The 23,127-nt window shown below is 39.7% G+C and overlaps 1 long non-coding RNA gene across 1 annotated transcript; it reads left to right on the top strand.

Moving 5' to 3' along the window:
• The first annotated feature begins 3,879 nt into the window (after window positions 1-3,879).
• LOC116250082 (uncharacterized) lies at window positions 3,880-12,687 on the top strand. Its single transcript, XR_004171309.2, has 5 exons — window positions 3,880-7,130; window positions 8,222-8,302; window positions 11,005-11,261; window positions 11,484-11,633; window positions 12,190-12,687. It is a non-coding gene; the product is annotated as an uncharacterized LOC116250082 (long non-coding RNA).
• The last annotated feature ends 10,440 nt before the right edge of the window (window positions 12,688-23,127 follow it).

The following is a 23,127-nucleotide window of genomic DNA, read 5'->3' on the forward strand; positions in this document are numbered from 1 at the left end:
ACACGTGCACCATCAAGTTAAAAATGTCAGTTAGATGCAATTGAAATAAATGGCTGACTGGTTGAGATAACCAATGCATGGCCAACTAGATGCATTGGTATAATGGTCAGTTTTAGGAGGTTACTTGTTAGACAAAAGGAAAGTCAATGAAAACATGCAATACTTGACAAGAACCCTCAAGGGATGTTATGTAAATGATATGTGGTCGTGTCATTTTGATCGAAAAAAGATACGATGAACCCCCTTACAACAAAAGGGAAAGCAGTCCTGTGAGACATGAGGACTGATATGGGATCTTGATGAAGCAACATGTGTACCATCATGTTAAAAATGTCAGTTAGATGCAATTGAAATAATGGCTGACTGGTTAAGACGATCAATGCATGGCCAACTGGATGCATTGATATAATGGTCAGTTTTACGAGGTTACTCGTTAGACATAAGGAAAGTCAATGAAAAGCATGCAATACTAGACAAGTGCACTAAAGGGATGTGATGTGAATGATATGTGATCGTCTCATTTTGAGCGCAAAAGATACGATAAACCCCCTTACAACAAAGGGAAAAGCAGTCCTGTGAGACGTGGAAACTGCTCTAGGATCTTGATGAAGCAACATGCTCACCATCAAGTTAAAAATGTTGGTTAAATGCAGTTGAAATAAATGGCTGACTGGTTGACACGACTAATGCATGCCAACTAGATGCATTGGTATAATGGTCAGTTTCAGGAGCTTATGCGTATGACACAAGGAAAGTCAACGAAAAGCATGCAATACATGACAAGTGCGCTCAGGGGATGTTATGTAAATGATATGTGATCGTGTTATTTTGAGTGAAAAAGATACGATGAACCCCTTCCAACAAAAGGGAAAGCATTCCTGTTAGACATGAGGACTGCTCTAGGATCTTGATGAAGCAACATGCGTACCATCAATTAAAAATGTCAATTAGATGCAATTGAAATAAGTGGCTGACTGGTTGACACGACCAATGCATGTCCGACTAGATGCATTGGTATAATGGTTAGTTTTAGGAGGTTACTCGTTAGACAAAAGGAAGTCAATGAAAAACATGCAAGTGCGCTCAAGGGATATTATGTAAATGATATGTGATCGTGTTATTTTGAGTGAAAAAGATACGATGAACCCCCTTCCAACAAAAGGGAAAGCATTCTTGTGAGACATGAGGACTGCTTAGGATCTTGATGAAGCAACATGCGTACCATCAAATTAAAAATGTCAATTAGATACAATTGAAATAAGTGGCTGACTGGTTGACACGACCAATGCATGGCCGACTAGATGCATTGGTATAATGGTCAGTTTTATGAGGTTACTCGTTAGACAAAAGGAAGTCATTGAAAAACATGCAATATTATACAATTGCGCTCAAGGGATGTGATGTGAATGATATGTGATCGTTTCATTTTGAGCACAAAAGATACAATGAGCCCCATACAACAAAAGGGAAAGCAGTCCTGTGAGACCTGGGAACTGCTCTAGGATCTTGATGAAGCAACTTGGGCACCATCAAGTTAAAAATGTCAATTAGATGCAATTGAAATACATGGCTGACTGGTTGACACGGCCAATGCACGGCCAACTAGATGCATTGGTATAATTGTCAGTTTTACGAGGTTACTCGTTAGACATAAAGAAACTCAATGAAAACATGCAATACTAGACAAGTGCATTAAAGGGATGTGATGTGAATGAAATGTGATCGTCTCATTTTGAGCGCAAAAGATACGATGAACCCCCTTACAACAAAAGGGAAAGCAGTCCTGTGAGACGTGGAAACTGCTCTAGGATCTTGATGAAGCAACATGCGCACCCTCAAATTAAAAATGTTGGTTAGATGCAATTGAAATAAATGGCTGACTGGTTGACACGACTAATGCATGGCCAACTAGATGCATTGGTATAATGGTCAGTTTCAGGAGCTTATGCGTATGGCACAAGGAAAGTCAATGAAAAACATGCAATACATGACAAGTGCGCTCAAGGGATGTTATGTAAATGATCTGTGATCGTGTCATTTTGAGCGAAAAAGATACGATGAACCCCCTTACAACAAAAGGGAAAGCAGTCGTGTGAGACATGAGGACTGCTCTAGGATCTTGATGAAGCAACAAGTGCACCATCAAGTTAAAAATGTCAGTTAGATGCAATTGAAATAAATGGCTGACTGGTTGAGATAACCAATGCATGGCCAACTAGATGCATTGGTATAATGGTCAGTTTTAGGAGGTTACTTGTTAGACAAAAGGAAAGTCAATGAAAACATGCAATACTTGACAAGAACCCTCAAGGGATGTTATGTAAATGATATGTGGTCGTGTCATTTTGATCGAAAAAAGATACGATGAACCCCCTTACAACAAAAGGGAAAGCAGTCCTGTGAGACATGAGGACTGATATGGGATCTTGATGAAGCAACATGTGTACCATCATGTTAAAAATGTCAGTTAGATGCAATTGAAATAATGGCTGACTGGTTAAGACGATCAATGCATGGCCAACTGGATGCATTGATATAATGGTCAGTTTTACGAGGTTACTCGTTAGACATAAGGAAAGTCAATGAAAAGCATGCAATACTAGACAAGTGCACTAAAGGGATGTGATGTGAATGATATGTGATCGTCTCATTTTGAGCGCAAAAGATACGATAAACCCCCTTACAACAAAGGGAAAAGCAGTCCTGTGAGACGTGGAAACTGCTCTAGGATCTTGATGAAGCAACATGCTCACCATCAAGTTAAAAATGTTGGTTAAATGCAGTTGAAATAAATGGCTGACTGGTTGACACGACTAATGCATGCCAACTAGATGCATTGGTATAATGGTCAGTTTCAGGAGCTTATGCGTATGACACAAGGAAAGTCAACGAAAAGCATGCAATACATGACAAGTGCGCTCAGGGGATGTTATGTAAATGATATGTGATCGTATTATTAATGAACCCCATACAACAAAAGGGAAAGCAGTCCTGTGAAACCTGGGAACTGCTCTAAGATCTTGATGAAGCAACGTGGGCACCATCAAGTTAAAAATGTCAATTAGATGCAATTGAAATACATGGCTGACTGGTTGACACGACCAATGCACGGCCAACTAAATGCATTGGTATAATGGTCAGTTTTACGAGGTTACTCGTTAGACATAAAGAAACTCACTGAAAACATGCAATAGTAGACAAGTGCATTAAAGGGATGTGATGTGAATGAAATGTGATCGTCTCATTTTGAGCGCAAAAGATACGATGAACCCCCTTACAACAAAAGGGAAAGCAGTCTTGTGAGACGTGGAAACTGCCCTAGGATCTTGATGAAGCAACATGCGCACCATCAAGTTAAAAATGTTGGTTAGATGCAATTAAAATAAATGGCTGACTGGTTGACACGACTAATGCATGGCCAACTAGATGCATTGGTATAATGGTCAGTTTCAGGAGCTTATGCGTATGGCACAAGGAAAGTCAATGAAAAACATGCAATACATGACAAGTGCGCTTAAGGGATGTTATGTAAATGATCTGTGATCGTGTCATTTTGAGCGAAAAGGATACGATGAACCCCCTTACAACAAAAGGGAAAGCAGTCGTGTGAGACATTAGGATCTTGATGAAGCAACACGTGCACCATCAAGTTAAAAATGTCAGTTAGATGCAACTGAAATAAATGGCTGACTGGTTGAGATAACCAATGCATGGCCAACTAGATGCATTGGTATAATGGTCAGTTTTAGGAGGTTACTTGTTAGACAAAAGGAAAGTCTCTCAAGGGATGTTATGTAAATGATATGTGGTCGTGTCATTTTGAGCGAAAAAAGATACGATGAACCCCTTACAACAAAAGGTTGCGGACGTGAACATAGGATGCGCCTTGAAGTCTAGCGGGAGATCTAACTTGTACGCCAGCTTTCCCATCCTCTTGACCACATTAAATGGCCCTTCATACTTTCTGACCCGTGCTCGTTGTCGCCCACGGAAGACGCCTTTGTTCTTTAGCTTCCACACGGGAGTAGACATCTTCAATACTAAATGCTTCTTTAGAATTAAGAATTTGACTCCTTACATTTTCGAATTCATCGTTCAGTCCTGCTAAGAATAGGAATATCATATTCTCCCATTCTTCAGCCACATAATGCATCTGGTCTTGGGGACTTTAAGATTACATAAATATCTGTGACCGAGAGATCCCCTTGCCGAAGAGCATACACATCCTTCATCAGTTGATACACTCGAATCTTCATCTTCTTCTGGTCATACATTTGTTCCAAAATAATCCACATATCTCTCGCAGTCTTCTTACGAAGAATGAGAGGTTGAATATCAGAAGATACAGATAGAGAATTGACAATCCAAGTTTTTATTTGGTTGTCTTCAAGGAACCAAGTATCCCAAGCCGCACTAGTCGCAACAGGTTCAACCTTTCTCCCATTCAGATAGGCAATACGGCCTCGACCAGCAATCGCCATGGTGATGGCAGCGGACCATTGAAGGTAATTTTTCTTGGTGAGCCGAATGGTAGTAACATGAACGGGGAAAGTCGATGAAAAGCGTGATCAGTATTGACTGTAGAGGAAGAAGAATCAGCCATGGTCACCAACTAATACCGACGGCAACCCTGAACGATGAAACCACAAATCTGTTGCAGCCGGAATCGGTGGCAACAATGGAAGCGGCGGCGACGGTGGAACAAGGGCAGTGAGCAATGGAACGGTTAGGGCCAGAACTTCACGGCCGGCAAAAAATTTCACAAACTAAACCTGACTCTGATACCATGTAGAAACAATAGAAACACGAGAAATAAAGATCGTACACGGATGTAACGTGGAAAACCCTCAACGAGAGGGAAAAACCACGGGTGAGGAGGTCTGGTGCCCACTAGCCGCCAGACTCTCTCTCTCTTAGAACTTCATTAACACCAGAAATTAGGGTTACACGTCTTTAAGCCCAACAAGGGCTACAAGCTGAATCGGGTCTAGATCCAGACCCGGTCCCAAGACCCATCTTTACATGCTTCAACAAGACGTTTACTGCAACAACTAACAGAAATCCTCTAGACCTGACGTATATTTCATGAAGAAAATTTCAGATATAAAATGACTGAACTAACATCGTCAACAACATGTGAGGGCTGCACTAGAGGACTTGTTTACCCAATTTGGACTTGTTTGAAAGACTTCAGATCTTCCGTGACTTAGAAATCTTCTTCTAGCTCACCAATTGCGATCCATGATCATTGACAACAACAACTCGGAATAGACAAGTATGCTCCATGCTCCATAACCTTCACCAGCAATCAGATCCCTGATCATCCACCAATGGCTACTTCCTTGCAGAAATCAGATGTATACCTAGAAAAAAAATAGAAAGTAAAGAAGGAAGAGGGGAAGAAGTGAGGAAGAAGAAAAAGAAGTAGAAGACCTGGTGGTGTCAGGCCAAGGTGGGTTTGTCAGCTCTGAAAGGGAATTGATCTTCATTCGCCCTAATTCCATATTAATGAGGATTAGGGGCAGCTAAACAAAATTACAATAAAGGTCCACAAAAGAAATAAAATAACAAGGATAACTCCTGTTTACACTCATTTGCTGATAATGAATTATGGCAAAGACTTCAACAGAGTGAATGTATGCTGGGTTCATCAATGCATTCAAATGTGGCAAATGATAGACCTGCTCAACTTCAATTAGATGATAATCCACTAGAATGCATAGTAGTTGTTTAACTAGTCATATGTTGTCGTTGAAACTGTGTAATATTTAGGTTTTTTACTAGAGAATGGAGGTTCTTATCATCATTCATCAATAAAGCGAAACTAGGAAGGGGGAATAGCCTTATGATTTCACTAGAAAAAGCTTAGTAGGAGTAGGGTTATCTGCTGCAAGTAGTGGCAATCTATTGCTTACATCCAGAATAAAATATTTGTTTGGGAATAGGAACCTGTTAACTATAGATTCAGCTATTTTTACCTTTACTAGTAGCCTGTGGGTGCAAGTCTTCAGTTGAGTTCACGTGGAAAAATCTCAAATATCCTGTCTCCATGGTCACTGATGGTACATTTTTGCAGGTCTCACTGACAGGTACATATGCAATAGATAGTGGTGTGATCTTATGCTTTCTCTACTTTGAATAATTTTGCAAATGTTTGAGCTTTTTGGTCACTCATTTCATATTTTATGTTGTTGCAGAAAAACATGTTCATATTTAATCATTATTTCATTTATCAGGTGCCCTTACCATATAATCAACACAATGTCAAGATTAGTTAAAGTGCATAAAGGAACAGAAAAATTACCATATAATCAACAGGATGTGAAAATTACTTAAAGTGCATAAAAGAACACAAAAAGCAATGCTTGGATGTTGACTGAAGTAAAAATGCTCATATTTAATATGCTAAGATAAAGATTTCGTTGCCATATGTAAATTAAATTGTGTTGTAAATTATAGCTGAAATATGTGACCCATTTTTTTTCCTGGATTGGTATTTTATTTCCAATTTCAAGGATCTAAATTGATGCTGCGATAAAGCTTGCACTTCCTATAGCTTTTTTTTTTTCGGTCCTTTCTGTTGACCCTTTTTCCTTTAAAATAAATACTTGGTGTTTACCTTGACCTTTTTATTTCTTGGTTTTATCTATAGTTCTTGACAGACATAATAAGGACGTCATGTGTTCGTTCATGATTTGTTTGTTTGAATCCTACATGATTTTCCACATGTTTGAACCCATATGTAATGGTGGATTCAATGGATTGTGTTCAACTTATATGGCAATTATGAAATATACTAGCACTTTGAGTATGTCAGGGAGGTGCAACAGGTATGCTTTTGTAGGCTGTGCTTATTGTTGCTGTTGTTGTATACTGGATCGATTCATTGTCACTTCAAACTCCCATGTTGCTCTATATTTCTATTTCAAGCTAGCTTTCTGGATATGGGGCTAAAACTAGTTCGATTGTTTTGACTCAAATCACTGTATATGTGTGAATCTGAGACTTTCCCATTTTGCTATCGTTAAGCTTCCACAGGAAATCAAAGCTTGAGAGATTTTGGCAAATAGTGGCAATGTTTAAAGCCACATTTGATGTGCTCTCTCTCCCCATCTACCACAGGTGATCAGGTATGCAGTAGTGTGTAAATGTATTTAACTGAATGTAAACTATTCTTTCGGATGTCATGTTTCTAATATTTCATTAATATGAAAAAGTTCCAGGTAGTTCTTTCTTCTCCCCATAGGGATAGGCTGCAACCAAATGATTAGTCATTAGTGGCCTGAGAGATCAGTGGCCTTCAATTCGTGTTATGTTTGAACCTGCTTCCTAGCCCTTTGTCTCATTAGGGATATTGGAAATCAAGGACTGAAATAATATATCTGACCTAATAAATCTTCTAAGAAACTTGATGAACATGTAATTATTTTATGTCGTTTTTCTCAATGCAATAAATAAAATAATCGTTTAAAATTGTAAAAAGCCTTTTTTAATGTTAACATAAAAAAACACAACAAATGTGTTTGTTTGCGTTTTTTTTTTTCATTTTATTCATTTGTTCAGGTTTTTCTTAATGACAAACTGTTTTTTGTCATTTTCTAATTTTTATTTGTTGCAAATATACTTATTTTTTGATGTTTGTATTATTAGTCTAACACTTATTTTATTTTCCCTTATTTTTATTTTTTTTTAAATTTTTAAAACTCACCAGATTTTCCGTATTTTTCCTTTTTTTCAAGCTCGCCGTATTAGACCCAAGATAAACCTTGTTGTTTAAAACACCCAAAAAGTTTTTTGTGACTATGGTTCACGTCATACAACCTCTAACTGTATATGCATGGTTTAAGTTGTACCATCATCAATTTCTTTTGTCTGACCCCACATGGGTATGGCTGCTTGATGTATTGGATTCATAAATTTGTTTGGCTAGTCTACTCTTCCTTTCAATGTGTAAGATGAGGTTTGCAAATAGTGACATGAGAGTAGGTAATGCATCGTTACATTGGCTCTAATGGCAAATTGATGGGTCAACTTCAGTAAAAAACTGCAACTATGGATGTCAGTCTCAGTATCTTCAACTTATCAATATGTACATATGCAAAGGTGGTACTGCTTGTCTCTTGCCAATGACAACAGGCCTGCTGTATTCTTGAGTCTGTTCCGGTTTACCTGAATTGCTTTTAAAATATCTCGTCTATATCTGCTCTCTTGTACCTTGCAGGCAGACCTTTTGGAGTGTTGGTGTCATTCGGTTTCAACTTATAACATAAAGGCCTCCTTTTCTAGGAGCAACCAGGAATAGGTATGAGTGTTAATTCCATTTAATAGAGGAAGACATTGAAAACACCATGCAGCACAGCCCGTAGGGGTGATTCAATTTAAGTTGATCGGATTAAAATCCAATTAATAAAAAAAAACTTTCTTGTTATTCGTTTTTTAAGAAAAATGTCCTTTCTACTGTCATTTAATTGTTTGTTGTTCATTTCGGTCTAACAACTGTTGGATCTGACAATCTTAAAGAAATTATGCACTCACCGCAAAGCCAAATTTTTGGACACTCATCAAGGCTCCGACTGTAATACCATTTAAAGTAAAAAAATGGATCATTTGAAAATAAAATACCAATTAGAGGTTAGGGTTAAACACATGAGTAGACCATCATAAGCTGAGGTGAAAACTCACAGTTATTGTGCTGCTCTATTTTTCTTTTTTTGTTTTATGAATTGCAAAGAAGAATAATAAATACTCCTTTTGTCACCACATTTACGAACCTCTTGTTTCACGCTGAGATTAATATGAACAAATTGATCCAGCGGCTTCTTGTCCTCGCTACAAGAACTTCACTATTCACTGACATGGAAAAAAGTGTCACAAAGAGCTTTACTAACGCAGCTTGTTGCAAGAAGAAAGATGAGTAGATTGCTAGCATAGAAAAAAACTGCACGTGTCAGGGAATAGGCGTAGAAAATTTCTACTTGATGCAGTTGCGACATAATATAATTTGATCTTACAATTTTCCCCAGCTTCTATGAACTTGAGTGTTGCTTGTATTGATTTGAGCCAAAAATTGTTCGTGGTAATCCTGGTATTGCAATGATTGATAACAAGTCTTTTTTAAGTTTATCCGAAAACATGGACGTAGAACTATGTTCCTCTTTGTTCCTGTTAGGTCTTAATTGGGCTACCTTTATGAGAATTATGATATATTCAAGTGGATGGTTGGAACACTCTGTTGGTGTTCTTGTTGCCAAACTTCCCTAGAGGGATCCTTGCATGGGCAAAGGAAAAATGCAACTGGGGAAGCTCCTACTCGGTCTCACGGATGTTAGAAGCTGTCCCAAAGGCCCTTAACTTAATTAGCAACATGGAAAACAGCAGTTTTCCAGAAATTATCAGTCATAGTGGTCTCTTCTAGTCATTGATACGAAGAGTTAAGTCGGTCAACGGCTGAATTAAATACTGCGGGATATTCAAAGAGTAAGCTTGTAACCGCATACTGAAATGACTCTGTCTCTTCAAGATTCTCGTTCTTCATGATGTTCAAGAAATATACCTTAATTACACAATAACTTTTCTGGCTCATCTTCTCGGTGGTGTTCCTGCGATCCAGTTCCTACTTTATCCCGGTTTATCTGGATAACCGGTTGCAGGAGAAGTTTACTTTATATATGTCTGGTTGGGTTCCCTTTAATAACTCATTAGGAAAGAAAAATTGCATTTTGTCGTTAAAAGAGGGCAAAGTCAAACTTTTCTGGCACATCTTCTCGGTAGTGTTCCTGCGATCTAGTTTCCACTTCATCCCCATTATCTGGATAACCGGTCGCAGGAGAAGATTTGCTTTATATTTGTCTGGTTGGGTTGCCTTTTATAACTCAGTAGGAAAGAAAAATTGCATTTCTTTTTCATTGTTGCCGTCAAAAGAGGGCAAAGTCAATGTTTCTAAGTTTAAGGAGAAAATGATTAAACCCAAATGAGCGGAGCAAGAATTTTTTTTTCGGGGCGGCCAAACTCCCCATTTCTCCAATGAACTTGTCCGAATATGGCCAAATTAAAACAAAATCTAAAAAATCCATGAAACTTATTTCCATAACTAAACATCCACAAAATTTGTTTCCATGAGGAAAAATCCATCACCTTGAAAAGTTTTTTCCATGGAAAAAATTCCATCCTAAAAATCCATGAATTTTTTTTTCCATGAATAAAAATCCATCATAAAAGATCCATGAAAAAAATTCTGTCTTAAAAATCCACTAAAACTTTTTTTTCCCATGAATAAAATCAATCCTAAAAGATCCACGAAAGTTTTTTTCCATGAAAAAAATTCCATCTTAAAAATCCACGAAAGCTTTACCCTTGATAAAAAAATCCATCCTAAAAGATCCACGAAAATTCATCCTAAAAGATCGATGAAAAGTTTTTTCAATGGTGAAAATAATCGATGGATTTTTCTTCAGCGTAAAAAAAATCATGGATATATCAAACGTCCTAAAAGGTATCCACGAAATGTTTTTTTCCACTGGTGCATCAAACGTATCTTCGAAGATATTCACGAAATTCTTTTTGCATGGATTTTTTTTTCTGAGTGCATCAAACAACCCTCAAATATATCCACTGCTGTGTGCATGCTCTGGCGAGCAGTTCAAGTTTGAGGAGGTGGAGCCTCCTCTGTCACCGGAATCCTTCGCGACGAGAGATTTTTCGGCTGGTGGCATTTCCTCGAGGACCTTGGGTTGGGATGCCAAGTTCGAGGATAATCATGTCGAAGAGGTGGAAACTACTCTGAAGGAAGCCCTCTCACTGAACTATGAGATGCCTTTCTTCCCCTTTTTGGTGTTCTATTTTCCTCTTGACGGCTCTATAGATGGTTGTTTTTAATATTCGTTAATCTCATTTTTCTGTGCAGGAAGCACGTGCTTTTCTTCCCCTTTTTGGTGTTCTATTTTCCTCTTGACGGCTCTATAGATGGTTGTTTTTAATATTCGTTAATCTCATTTTCCTGTGCAGGAAGCGCGTGCTTTATTGGGATGGCTGAGTACCAGAGGTAACTATGCTGCTCCTCTCCAGGTGTTCCGTGGGATTGATATACAGAGTTTGATACCCAAGATGACTAAATCTATAGCTGATAGGGTCCAGCGTCAAAAAGCTCGATTTAAAAGCCAGAAGGTGCAAAAAAAATACAATGTCTATGCATTCTGTGAGTCTCTTGCTTGAAGCTATCTTACTTAAAGCAAGATCACTGGAACAGCTTGGTTTAAGAAAAGGTACAGTATCTAGTTGTGTAATCACCTTTCTGTTTGAAAATGGAGTTCTTAGTCTTCTAGCAGCCATGTCTGGATTTGTTTGACTGTCTTACTTTGTTTGTATGTCTTAATCATTCAGCATGCTGCGCGTGATTAGTAACACTATGTTTAATGGTATTTACGATGTGTAGATATACTAATCAATTTCCTTTTACCATATCGTATTTGCAACCCGACATGCAGTCAAGTTTTCTGAAAGCAGACAGAACTTGATCAAGAACTTTGAACATTCTCTTTCCTTGGTTGATTGGAACTATTATCCAATTACACAGTTTATACAGCAGTAACAGCACTATAACACCAAGGGAATAATGTTGGGACTGTCATTGACAGGTAGACTTCAACTTCAACTGCTAAGGAGGCTTTTTTTCTTTTTTTGTGGCTTGCTTCTCTTTCCATATCTTTTCCTCTTTATTGCATTTTTTATACTGACGCTTCAAATAAATGCTTTTTCTCCTTCTTTTCATGTAATTTTTTACGGTCTGGACAGTTTCAACTTTCTGAAATGCTTAAGTTCGTCGACATGAATTCTGTGTTTGTTCACTTATTCAGAATATTCGATCTTGCTTTTTTTTTTATGACATTTAACTACTTCTGTTGTAAAAGAGCGTTACTATTGGAGTTAAAAGAACAAAATTGATTATATATTTCCTAACTTCAAAATTTCATGTGGTAATAAATATGTTGACAATTCCTATGAATGCTTGTGAGCATGTTTTTGTTCTCTCTCAGTTTTTGTTTTCTATAAACTTCACATGTTTGCTTTTTCTTTTTTCTTTTGGGTGAGTTGATTTCAGAATTCAATGAATGTGAACCATAGAAGACTCACCTTCTGTTTGTGATTCAATGCTATCCTGGACAGTAATTTGTGTGCTTGATTTCTTGTTAGATCTCACAGAACCAAGAAGATTCCTCAACGTTGACAGGCCGTTGTTATTATGTCACAGACATCACAGAATATGAAAAAACAGACTGTGATACTGAAACTTGTGATTCTCAATGACATGCGTGATCTCCATATGCTGATGAAGCACAGGTTGTGATTCTTTAGCCCTTTGAAAGGCAAAAGAATAATGGTTTTACAGCTTTTTGGGCAAGAGGATGATAGTGGCTACATGGTGGTTCTGTTGGTTTCGCTTTTCTTTTCCATTATTGTTTTTAATGTTGTAGAATCATCCTATTAAGTGTTTGGTGTGTGGTCACACCATGATGAAGACTATTCTAGGAGGCGAATTATTAAAAAATTACTTGCAAGCAGCGGGAAACTTGTAAAAGCACGTAGGCAGTAGTCAGGACAAGAAATGCCTGTGGGGACAAATTACTGCCAAAAAGAAATTAAAATGTGTTCATTTTGTTTTAAGAAGGATTTCAAGTTCTTTTATCTTCATACCTGTGTCACGTATATGGGTTCTCGGCAACAGACTTGTGTCCAGGAGCAAGAATTTAGGAAAAAGCTGCCATGATTTTGCCACGGGAAGGGCTGCCCTGTTGTGAAAGAAGCCATCTTTCACCAAGAAGGAAAAACTCCATTCGAAGCGAGTTTATAAATAAGCTTTGAACCCTGTTATCTCATGCTTCTCAAACGAGCTTTGTGTAAGTAGTCTTTCATGGTCTCAAGTTAATGAGGTTCTAAAAAGGAATGTTATACCTTGTATGTAGGGGACCAATCTCGGTCGATATGGGAATTATTTGTCTCGTCTGAGTCTTCCCTGTTCTTGCTTTGCAAATACCACTTAAAATGAGCTGGAATTTATCAAAGTAATATGCCTTCTGAGTTCTGCTAGAATCATGGGCATGCAATTTAGCAGAGCTTTTGAGTTACAAAGGGACCACAGGATCAAGAATCATGATCAAATGTGGAGCATTGGAGGCATGTTTTGCTTCAAAAGAAAGGGGTCATCGGAAGGACTGCATCGGAACCCCAGCACACACACACACACACACACACACAGAGAGAGGTCTTGCAACTATCACGAGGACAAACACCATGCATAGAACAAGATTGGATGCAATATGAATGGCACAAAAGCTTTGCAGTTAATCTCTTGAATCTCCTATTCAAAATTCTCTGTGACGCAATCTCCATGCTTGAAAAACTTGAGGCACTTTTAGATTAGTTTGATTGAACAAGTAGATAAGATTCGAATTATCATGGATAAGATATTATAATCTAATCAACTTCAAAACTCTAAGATTGTAAAATTTTATAATTTTGTTAATCTATATATGTCATCTGGACATGCTCGTCCAGAAGTCGATTTTCTAGGTTTTATACGACACACATCAAATCTACTCTAGATAAAAGTTGGAAAGAAAAAACAGAACCTAATTTCCAAATATAATTGCAAAGAATATGTTCTGCGCTTCATACTATCCTCGTGCACTTTCTTGCTAAGATAATCTCAGATGCTCTCCAACGCCATCCTCAATTCTGGATTTTGTTCAATAACTCAACGACGAGAACTACTGAGAACCATATAGTAGTAGCAGCAGCAGCAGTTGATGTTGACGATGATGATTATTTTATTATTATTGTCTGCAGTTTATTCAATCGTTCTTGCAGCCTAATTGACTGGCTCTTGTACGCTATAGACTATGAATTTCAGTTTCGCTTCATTAGCTGAACTATAGTTCCCCATTTGCCAGTAAATTACTCTTTACCTATCTTTTCTGATGGTTCTTGAAATACATACTTGCACAGGCTTAAATTTAAACAGGCACAGGTTGCAAAACAGACATCTTCTTTGACGTAGGAGAGAACGTGGGATTTCTTTGCATTAGAATCTTCCCCACCAAGCTAAAGGGCAGCCTTCTAGATTTAGTTAGAAACCTTGTGCGAAAGGGTGTGTAGCACTGCATGACTAACTTTCGCCGGTTCAGTCCCTTTGCTGCTCTCGACCTCCTCAACTCGCAGATCACAAACATGTTAGTCAACGGCCTCAGCTGCTTGGTTCCAATGGTTCTTACGTGCATCACTGTGCAGATTGCTTTATCTTGCAATAATGTGATACATAAAACGCTTGAATCTTCCAGCGAAACTGATGAACAAAATACAACCTAGTCGTTGTTCCCTATAACTGAGGCAGGCTCTTATCTAGACACTCAAGAAATTACCTTTCAGCATTAGCTTTCTCTCGAAATTCAAAACTTATTGCACTACCCTTGAACAATCTCAAACACCACAATTAACAGGTATTTTCTGGAAAGGACCATTAACAGGTGTCTTCATGAAGCTGAAGAAAGTGCTCAGGTTAAATGTTACCTGTAGAAGGTTAAACACTAGGGTTGTCTGGGTGCAAGTAACCAGGGCATTCTCATTCAGTTACAGCTCTGCAATTTAATTCATCTAAATCAGCAGATATTCAGAAAAGGTACATAGGTTGAAGAAGCTGATACCTCGACCTTGACAGAAATAGCATAGGTGCTATGCCCCCAGCTTGTATCTGAGGTACCAGTAATCTTCAACACTTAAATATCTCATAACATCCTTACATAGGTTAAGATTTGGGTGTACGTGGGATTGTGGCTTAGCAGCACTAGCACTGAAGGAGGCATGTGTGTCATCAAATCAATCTCGCAGCAAGAATCCAGACCAAGGCTTTGTTTGTAACTAAGATGTTAGTTGATTCAACTGGGCAAGTTTTCAAGGGGATTATTTGGAAGGATGGTACCAAGCTGTTACGGCCAGGAACTCGTTGAGGAGCTGCCAGAGGATTGAGCTCAATCAGCAGAAGGATCTCTGTTACATCTCGCAGAAAGTATTGGAAAGGACGGATAACTGGGAGACAGGACACGGCTTCTTGCTAGATTTTCTGAAGTCAGGGATCATCTAGATATCATCTGGGTGAAAACTAACTTCATTCCATCTGGATGTCTGTCAGTGAATGCTATAGACCCAATAACACATCTGGGTAGAAGACTAGCTTCCTTCCCTGTGGATGCGAGTCCTTCAATGCTATAGACCTAATGAGATGTGCATGTGGTATCCTTAGTAGTTACAAGTGCTAAGATAGCCTTGGTGAAGGCCAAAAACAGAAAATGAAAAAAAAAGGAAGAAGGAGAAAAAAAAATAAAAATAAAATGAAGCAAAATAATAAAGAAAAGTGAAACTGGAAGAAGAACAGTGGGGAAAAAGGAACTCTTAAGATATCTTTGTCAATTGAGTGCCCAAGTGACCCAGCCTAGTCGAGAAGGTGGCAGTGTAGGGCATAGCCACTCGTAGGCGCATTTTTACAACTAAGGTGGCACCAAAAAAACAGCAACCAACATGGTAAGCATGTTTAGATGATGATAAGATTAGAAAGAATAATCTTTGATTAACCTCGAAATCTGCCCTAACTCCTCTTTATATAGACTAGAGGAGAGAGAGAAGTTACAAGAGAAACATCTAAAGGAAAAGTTATTACAAAAGTACCCTCTTAAACCTAAAACTGAATATAAACACATCTTAACACTCCCCCTCAAGTTGGAGCGTATATGTCAAATAGGCTCAACTTGGAACAACAGCTTTGGAATGGTCCCCTTGCAAGAGCCTTAGTAAAGATATCAGCCGTTTGCCCTGTAGTTGAAATGTATGAGGTACTTACAAACCCCTTCTGAATCATGTCTCTAGTATAGTGACAATCTACTTCAACATGCTTGGTTCTTTCATGAAAAGCCGGATTATTAGCAATAAACAGTGCAGCTTTGTTATCACATAACAGTTGCATAGGAAGAGGCACTTCGACAGTAAGATCCAACATCAGGGATCTAACCCACATAACTTCAGCAGTACCCTGAGCCATAGCTCTATACTCAGATTCTGCACTTGATCTGGCAACCACAGTTTGCTTCTTACTCTTCCATGTAACCAAGTTGGATCCAATAAACACACAAAATCCAGTAGTGGATTTTCTGTCTGAGGGGCATCCTGCATAGTCGGCATCAACATACACAGATATAGTGAGTGAGGTACCATTCTGAAAGAAGAGTCCCGTTCCTGGTGAATTCTTTAGATACCTAAGAATCATCATAGCAGCATCCCAATGAACTTTCTTGGGCTTATCCATAAATTGACTCACTCTGCTAACAGCATAGGCAATGTCAGGTCGAGTAACAGTGATGTATAGGAGCTTCCCAACAATCCCTCTATACTGTCTTGCATCAACATCTTCAGTATCATCATCATACAAGCGGGTATTGATATCCATAGGCGTGGATGCAGGCCGACACCCCAGCATCCCTGTCTCTTGCAAAACATCAGTAACGTATTTCCTCTGGCACATGATAAGGCCCTTTTGATTTCTGGCAAACTCAATACCAAGGAAATAACGTAGTTCACCAAGGTCCTTGGTGACAAAGTGTTGTCCAAGGACATCCTTGATGTTGGAAATCCCCTGATCATCATCCCCTGTAACAATGATATCATCAACATAAACAAGAACTATCACCGTACCTGTAGAAGTCTTCTTGACAAAGAGGGAATGGTCGGCCGAAGAACGTCTGAAGCCCTCATTCTCAATATTCTCTGACAATTTCTGAAACCAAGCTCGAGGACTCTGTTTCAGACCATAAATCGCCTTTCGCAATCTGCACACTTTCTGACACTCCCCCTCAGCAACAAACCCTGGTGGTTGCTGCATATACACTTCTTCATGTAAGTCACCATAGAGAAAGGCATTTTTGACATCAAGCTGTGAGAGGGACCAATTCTTGCTGACAGCCACAGCAAGGAGAATCCGTAAGGAAGCATGTCGTGCCACAGGAGAGAAGGTATCATAATAATCAACCCCATAAGTTTGGGTATAGCCTTTTGCAACCAGACGAGCCTTATATCTGTCAATACTGCCATCTGCTCGGTATTTGATAGTAAAGACCCATCTGCAACCAACAATGGCTGCATCAACTGAAGGAGTAACAAGGGTCCAGGTGCCTCTAGACTGAAGAGCATCCATCTCTTCTTGCATAGCCGCTGCCCATTTGGGATCAGAGAGAGCATCCATGGGATTCTGTGGAAGAGCAATAGCCGACAGCCCCTTGACAAACTGTCGGTACATAGGGGTGAGTCTATCCATGGATAAATGACCAGAGATAGGATGCAAAGTGCAACTGCGTTTGCCTTTCCTTTGAGCAATGGGCACATCAAGTTCATTAGGAGCAGGAACATGCTCGTGACATACTCCTATGTCATCATTACATAAAACATTGTCAGTTGAGTTTGTGTCAGGAATTACCTTGGGCGTGCTGGGTGAAGGCACAGGTGCACATTGAACAGGCGCAGCAGGCTTAGTACGACGATGGTAGACAGCCCCAAAACGTGGATCAACTGGGTTTGGACAACTCATGAGAGGTAGAGGAAATTGGACTTCATCATTTAATGCAGGCGCCCTTAATTGAGTTCCATTTGGGGAGAAGAAAGAGGTTGATTCAAAAAATGTAACATCAGCACTCACATAATACCGACGAGTAGAAGGATCATAACATCGATATCCCTTTTGAGTGCGGGAATAACCAACAAAGATCGTTTTGATGGCCCGAGGAGACAACTTATCTCGCCCAGGACCAAGCAACTGAACAAAGGCAACACATCCAAAAACACGAGGTGGAACAGAAAACAAGTCTCTGTCAGGAAAGAGGACAGAGATAGGAATAAGGTCTCCCAACACAGATGACGGCATACGATTAATAAGATAGCATGCTGTGAGAACAGCATCGCCCCAGTAAGAATGGGGAACATGGCTATGTATGATAATGGTTCTGGCAACATCAAGAATATGACGGTGTTTCCGTTCAGCAACCCCATTTTGTTGGGAGGTATAGGCACAAGAAGTTTGGTGGATGATACCCTTATCCCTGAAAAATTGTTCCAAAGAGGAAGCACAGAACTCAAGAGCATTGTCAGAGCGCACAATTTTGACACAAGTATCAAACTGAGTCAGAATTTCATTGATAAAATTTTTGATTACATGACCCACTTCAGATTTATGCTTCATAAGAAAAACCCAACTAACACGACTATAGTCATCGACAGCAACAAGATAATATCGATGACCTTGAAGAGCAGGTGTACGACTCGGACCCCAAACATCAAAATGAAGTAACTCAAACACAGAATGGCTACTTCGACTGGGCCGCGGAGGAAAGGATGACCTATGGTGTTTGCCCAACTGACAAGACTCGCATTGAAAAGAAGACTTGGGAGACAGCTGAGGAAGAACATGCAGCAGTTTCTGAAACGGTAGATGTCCAAAACGTAAATGCCAAGTATAAGCCGAGGATGAGGACGACCCTGCAGAGGTAGATCCAGCAAAGGGAAAGGGATGCACTAGCCTGTAAAGACCTCCCTGTTCACGGCCACTGCCAATCACCCTGCCCGTCAGTATATCCTGAAACACAAGAGAAGAGGAGTCAAATATCGCACGACAGTTTAAATCTCTGGTAATCTGACTGATAGATAGTAGGCTATGTGGGAATTCTGGTGCATGAAGAACATGTTGCAATGGTAATGATGAAGTAAGTTGGACCTCTCCAAGTCCAACAACGGGAGAATATTTGCCATCTGCTAGAATAACCGAGCGACCAGGTGGAGTAGGGACATAAGAAGTAAACTGTGCCTTGTCTCCACAGAGATGTGTCGATGCACCTGAATCAATGAGCCAATCTGTAGTGTCAGAATACATACCAGATGAAGATGCACTGGCAGCAGTAGTGATAGTAGATGTGGTCAGATCAGGAGCTTGTTGAGGTCTATCTCCAATCAAGTGTCTCAACTGAGAGATAATATCATCTGCACGTAACTCACTGGAGGAAACAGGATGTTGAGTCTTAGGCTGCTCTGGAGAATCAGTAAAAACAGTCTGATTGGCAACAGCTGGACGACCATGTTTCTGCCAACACTTATCCACAGTGTGACCAATGCGATGACAAAACTGACATACTGGGCGCGAAGGGGTATTGCCACGGCCACGGTATCCTCGTCCTCTGGCAAAGAGGGACCCACCTCTGCCACGAGTAGCAAGCATAGCAGAAGTGGTATCAAGAACAGTCGATGAAGGGATTGGAATTCTGCTTAGCCTACTATAAGCTTCATCAATAGGAGGAATCGAGGGACTAGTGAGCATCTGATTCTTTGCTGATTCATAAACAGAGTCTAATCCAGACAGAAATACTCCGACCATAAGCATATCTCTGTATGCCTTCTGTTGCTCACACTTACATGCAGGAAAGTAGCTGTTTAGTCTCTCAAACATGGACTTGAGACTAGAATAATAAGTATGTAGAGGGCGACCATCTTGGCGCATCTGATGAATATCATGATGAAGCTGCATAATTCTGGTTTCATTCCTTGCTTGTGAATAGGTGGCTGCAAGGGAATCCCACATATCCTTTGCACTTTCCTTATGCAGGACTTCATTGGCAATGTCTTGAGTAAGAGTACCAACAATCCATACCATAACCAACGAATTATCTTTAAACCAAGTAGTATATTTTCCTACCTTCTGTACGGGCTCGGGCTCCAATATAAGATGTTCCTTCTCATGAGCGATCAAGGTTCTTTTTACTTGCATGGCCCACATCTCGTAATTACCCCCATCCATTTTGGTGATAAAGCTGGAAAATGGGGAACTCTTCATCTCTCCCGACGACACAAAGGAAGAGGTATTAGCGCCGCTGCTAATTTCAGACATCGCTCAACACAATGGAGGAAACCGAGCCACGGAATAGGAAGTGCAGGCAAAAAGAAGACAATCACATATCGAAAGACAACATGCTGATCATGAAGCAGTTAACACGGGCAGCAATCCATAAGTCTGATCGGCTGGAAGAGGCAACAACAGAACTGAACGAAGACAGATTACCAAAGGCGACAGCGAAGACGCTGAGAGGAAAATCAGCGTGCAGAGCAGCGGCGGAGTAGAGGAGGCGATGCAGCGAAGACGCTGAGAAGAAAATCAGCGTGCAGGGCAGCGGCGGAGCAGAGGAGAATGGTGGAGACAGCAAGGGCGATGCAGCGTGCAGCGGCAGCGGAGAAGCAACAGTGACAGACGGCGGCGGCGGGCGGAGGTGACAGTCACGGCGGGCAGCGGCGAAGATGACTGCAACAGCGGACGGAGGCGTCGGGCGGAGAAGACAGCAACGGGCGGAGGCGTCGGGCGGAGAAGACAGCAACGGGCGGAGGCGTCGGGTGGAGAAGACAGCAACTGGCAGAGGCGTCGGGTGGCGAGGTCAGCGACGGGCGGAGATGGGTGGACACGAGCGGGTGGAGGAAGCGCAGCGATGGGCGCGGTCAGGCGGCGGGCGGCGCCGCTCAATCGGCGCGCCAAGGAGGAGGAGACGGCTGCTGCTCTGATACCATGATAAGATTAGAAAGAATAATCTTTGATTAACCTCGAAATCTGCCCTAACTCCTCTTTATATAGACTAGAGGAGAGAGAGAAGTTACAAGAGAAACATCTAAAGGAAAAGTTATTACAAAAGTACCCTCTTAAACCTAAAACTGAATATAAACACATCTTAACAGATGACATACATACACTCAAAGCTAAGGTGCAGAGTTAAAGCCAAGCAAGTACACACATCACATACAACAGAAACCTGACCCAAATTCAAGCCAACCTGCTATTTTTAGCAAGAAAATTTTGTTCAAAGACCATTGCTAAATAATACCTGAATTTGTCTGCAACAGTTCATTTTTTGTGCCTTCATAGTAGAAGGCACAAGTTTCTCATGTGACGCTTCCTCTCTTCCCCAATTTCAAAATATGCAATCATTGTAAAGACAGCAAGGCATATGAATAACCAAAGAATTAAAAATTTGTGACCAACATCAATTGACATTCGAACAGAAAATTTTATCAATTGCTTATATATTAGCTTTGCATTCGCTTGTCAAACAAATTGCACCTATTATCGCGATTCATTCACTAGATCCCTTTGCCCCATCACTTCAGAAATAGCTGGATTAGAAATTTTTTTAATATTAAACACCTTCAGAACAAGTGCCATGAAGGAACTGCAGCTACACAAGGAGTCGACAATAATGAACCGTGATTGGAAGTAGAATTACCAAGTCTTTGTTGCTAGATTTGATACAGAGTTGTAGGTACTACATTATATTTAAATCAGATTTCAGACCGATCTATATAGATTAAATGACAAATTTGTAGAGCAATGCTTTAGGCTATAAAATAATCAAAAGCACAGCAAGAAGAACAGCTGAAATGGGTCAATGATCCTATGATGATCGCATTACCCATTACTTCCAATTCCAACATTCAATAACTACAGTAATAAGCCAATTCAGTCAGCTGTATAAGCAGATATGAGTTCTCAGAAAGAATGACAAAAGTAAACATCGAAAAGCAAAACGAAGAATGAACAAGTTCACCTGAAAAGGGAAAACGGGGAAATTGGCCAAGAAAATTAGGAAGAAAGATTTTGCATCGGGTAAGATATCATCTTCAAAACTATAGCTTATTCCATAAGATACGCTCTAATACAACACATCGAAATCTCTCATATGCTACATTATGCTAACTCAAAGTTTAATTTATTTTCATTACGTGCTGGAAGAACCAAAATGAACACCCTTCAAGTAGAAAAAGGAAGGCCTCGTTTCCATCCCAGGACACTCAAAAGGCCTTCCAATTTAAAGTGAAGAAGGTGTTGCTAATAATGGGAACAATGTGACGTTGAGATTCACACAAAATCCAGGACCCTAGATCCATCCTGTCATAGAATATTTTGTTCATGCATCATGCAACAAATTCCTGATATCAGAAGACCTAAGATTGCAACATACAACTTTGAGGTTGAACCCCATTTGATTCAAATGTTACCATCATTTGATGGGTTGTCTCATGAGGATCATTATGAACACTTTGTCTCATGAGGATCATTATGAACACTTTGATGAGTTCTTCGACATTTGTTTCATCATTCAGATGAACAATTTTGGTAAGGCGACCTTCAAGTTCATCATCAGTTTTTCTAGTTTACAAAGCTCTTACATTGCAAATTGTTTTTAATTTGCAAAATTTACAACTTTGACAAGTTTTTGTAAAACTCTAACATTTTACAAGTAAAATAATAGGATTTAATGAGCTTAACACATTTTACAATTTTTGAAAATTTTGGAAGTATGGCTTCAACTTGTAAAATTTTTGTCTTTCATAGACCTTTTGGCAATTATTTCAGCCTGTTTAAAGCTACCATTATCTTGAGTTTGTTTTTTGCATTATTTTTTCTAGACATGATACCAATTGTTTTTGTTTTACATGATTTTTTACATATTTTTATAATGACTACAAACTTTTATAATGCCCCTGTAACCATTGCTCATGTTTTAGAAGACGCTTCCCTGCAATTGATGCAGTGGATAGAGCAAGAGTGGTAGTGCTGGTGGTGGTGAAGTTGTGATCAACTGCTGCTCATGCTGATGGTGGTGAAGATGTCATCAAGTGCAGGTCAGGTGTACTCTCCAATCTGGATGAAGGTAATCTCAAACTCATGTTGCCCTCTCTCTCTCTCTCTCTCTCTCTCTTTTGTTTGGTTGTGCATGATCTTATCGCTCCCTTCTAAAGTGATTGTTTCCACTCAAATGAGACGAGAGTACTTTGATGGCAACAATACACCTAAAAGAAATTTGCCCACCCCTAACAATGTGTTTCGATTAGCACTCTTTTCAAAGTGGAGTTCTTATAGTTTTCAGGTGACATTAAAAAATGAGTTTGAGAAAAAGAAAAACTCAATTTTATCAAAACCTAGTTTTCAAAAGGAGAAAATGTCGAAAGACACAGGACACAACCATACTGCACAACATATAAAAGAATTACTACCAAAACCAAAAA

This window comes from Nymphaea colorata, chromosome 3 (assembly GCF_008831285.2).
Source record: "Nymphaea colorata isolate Beijing-Zhang1983 chromosome 3, ASM883128v2, whole genome shotgun sequence".
Taxonomy (NCBI): Eukaryota; Viridiplantae; Streptophyta; class Magnoliopsida; order Nymphaeales; family Nymphaeaceae; genus Nymphaea; species Nymphaea colorata.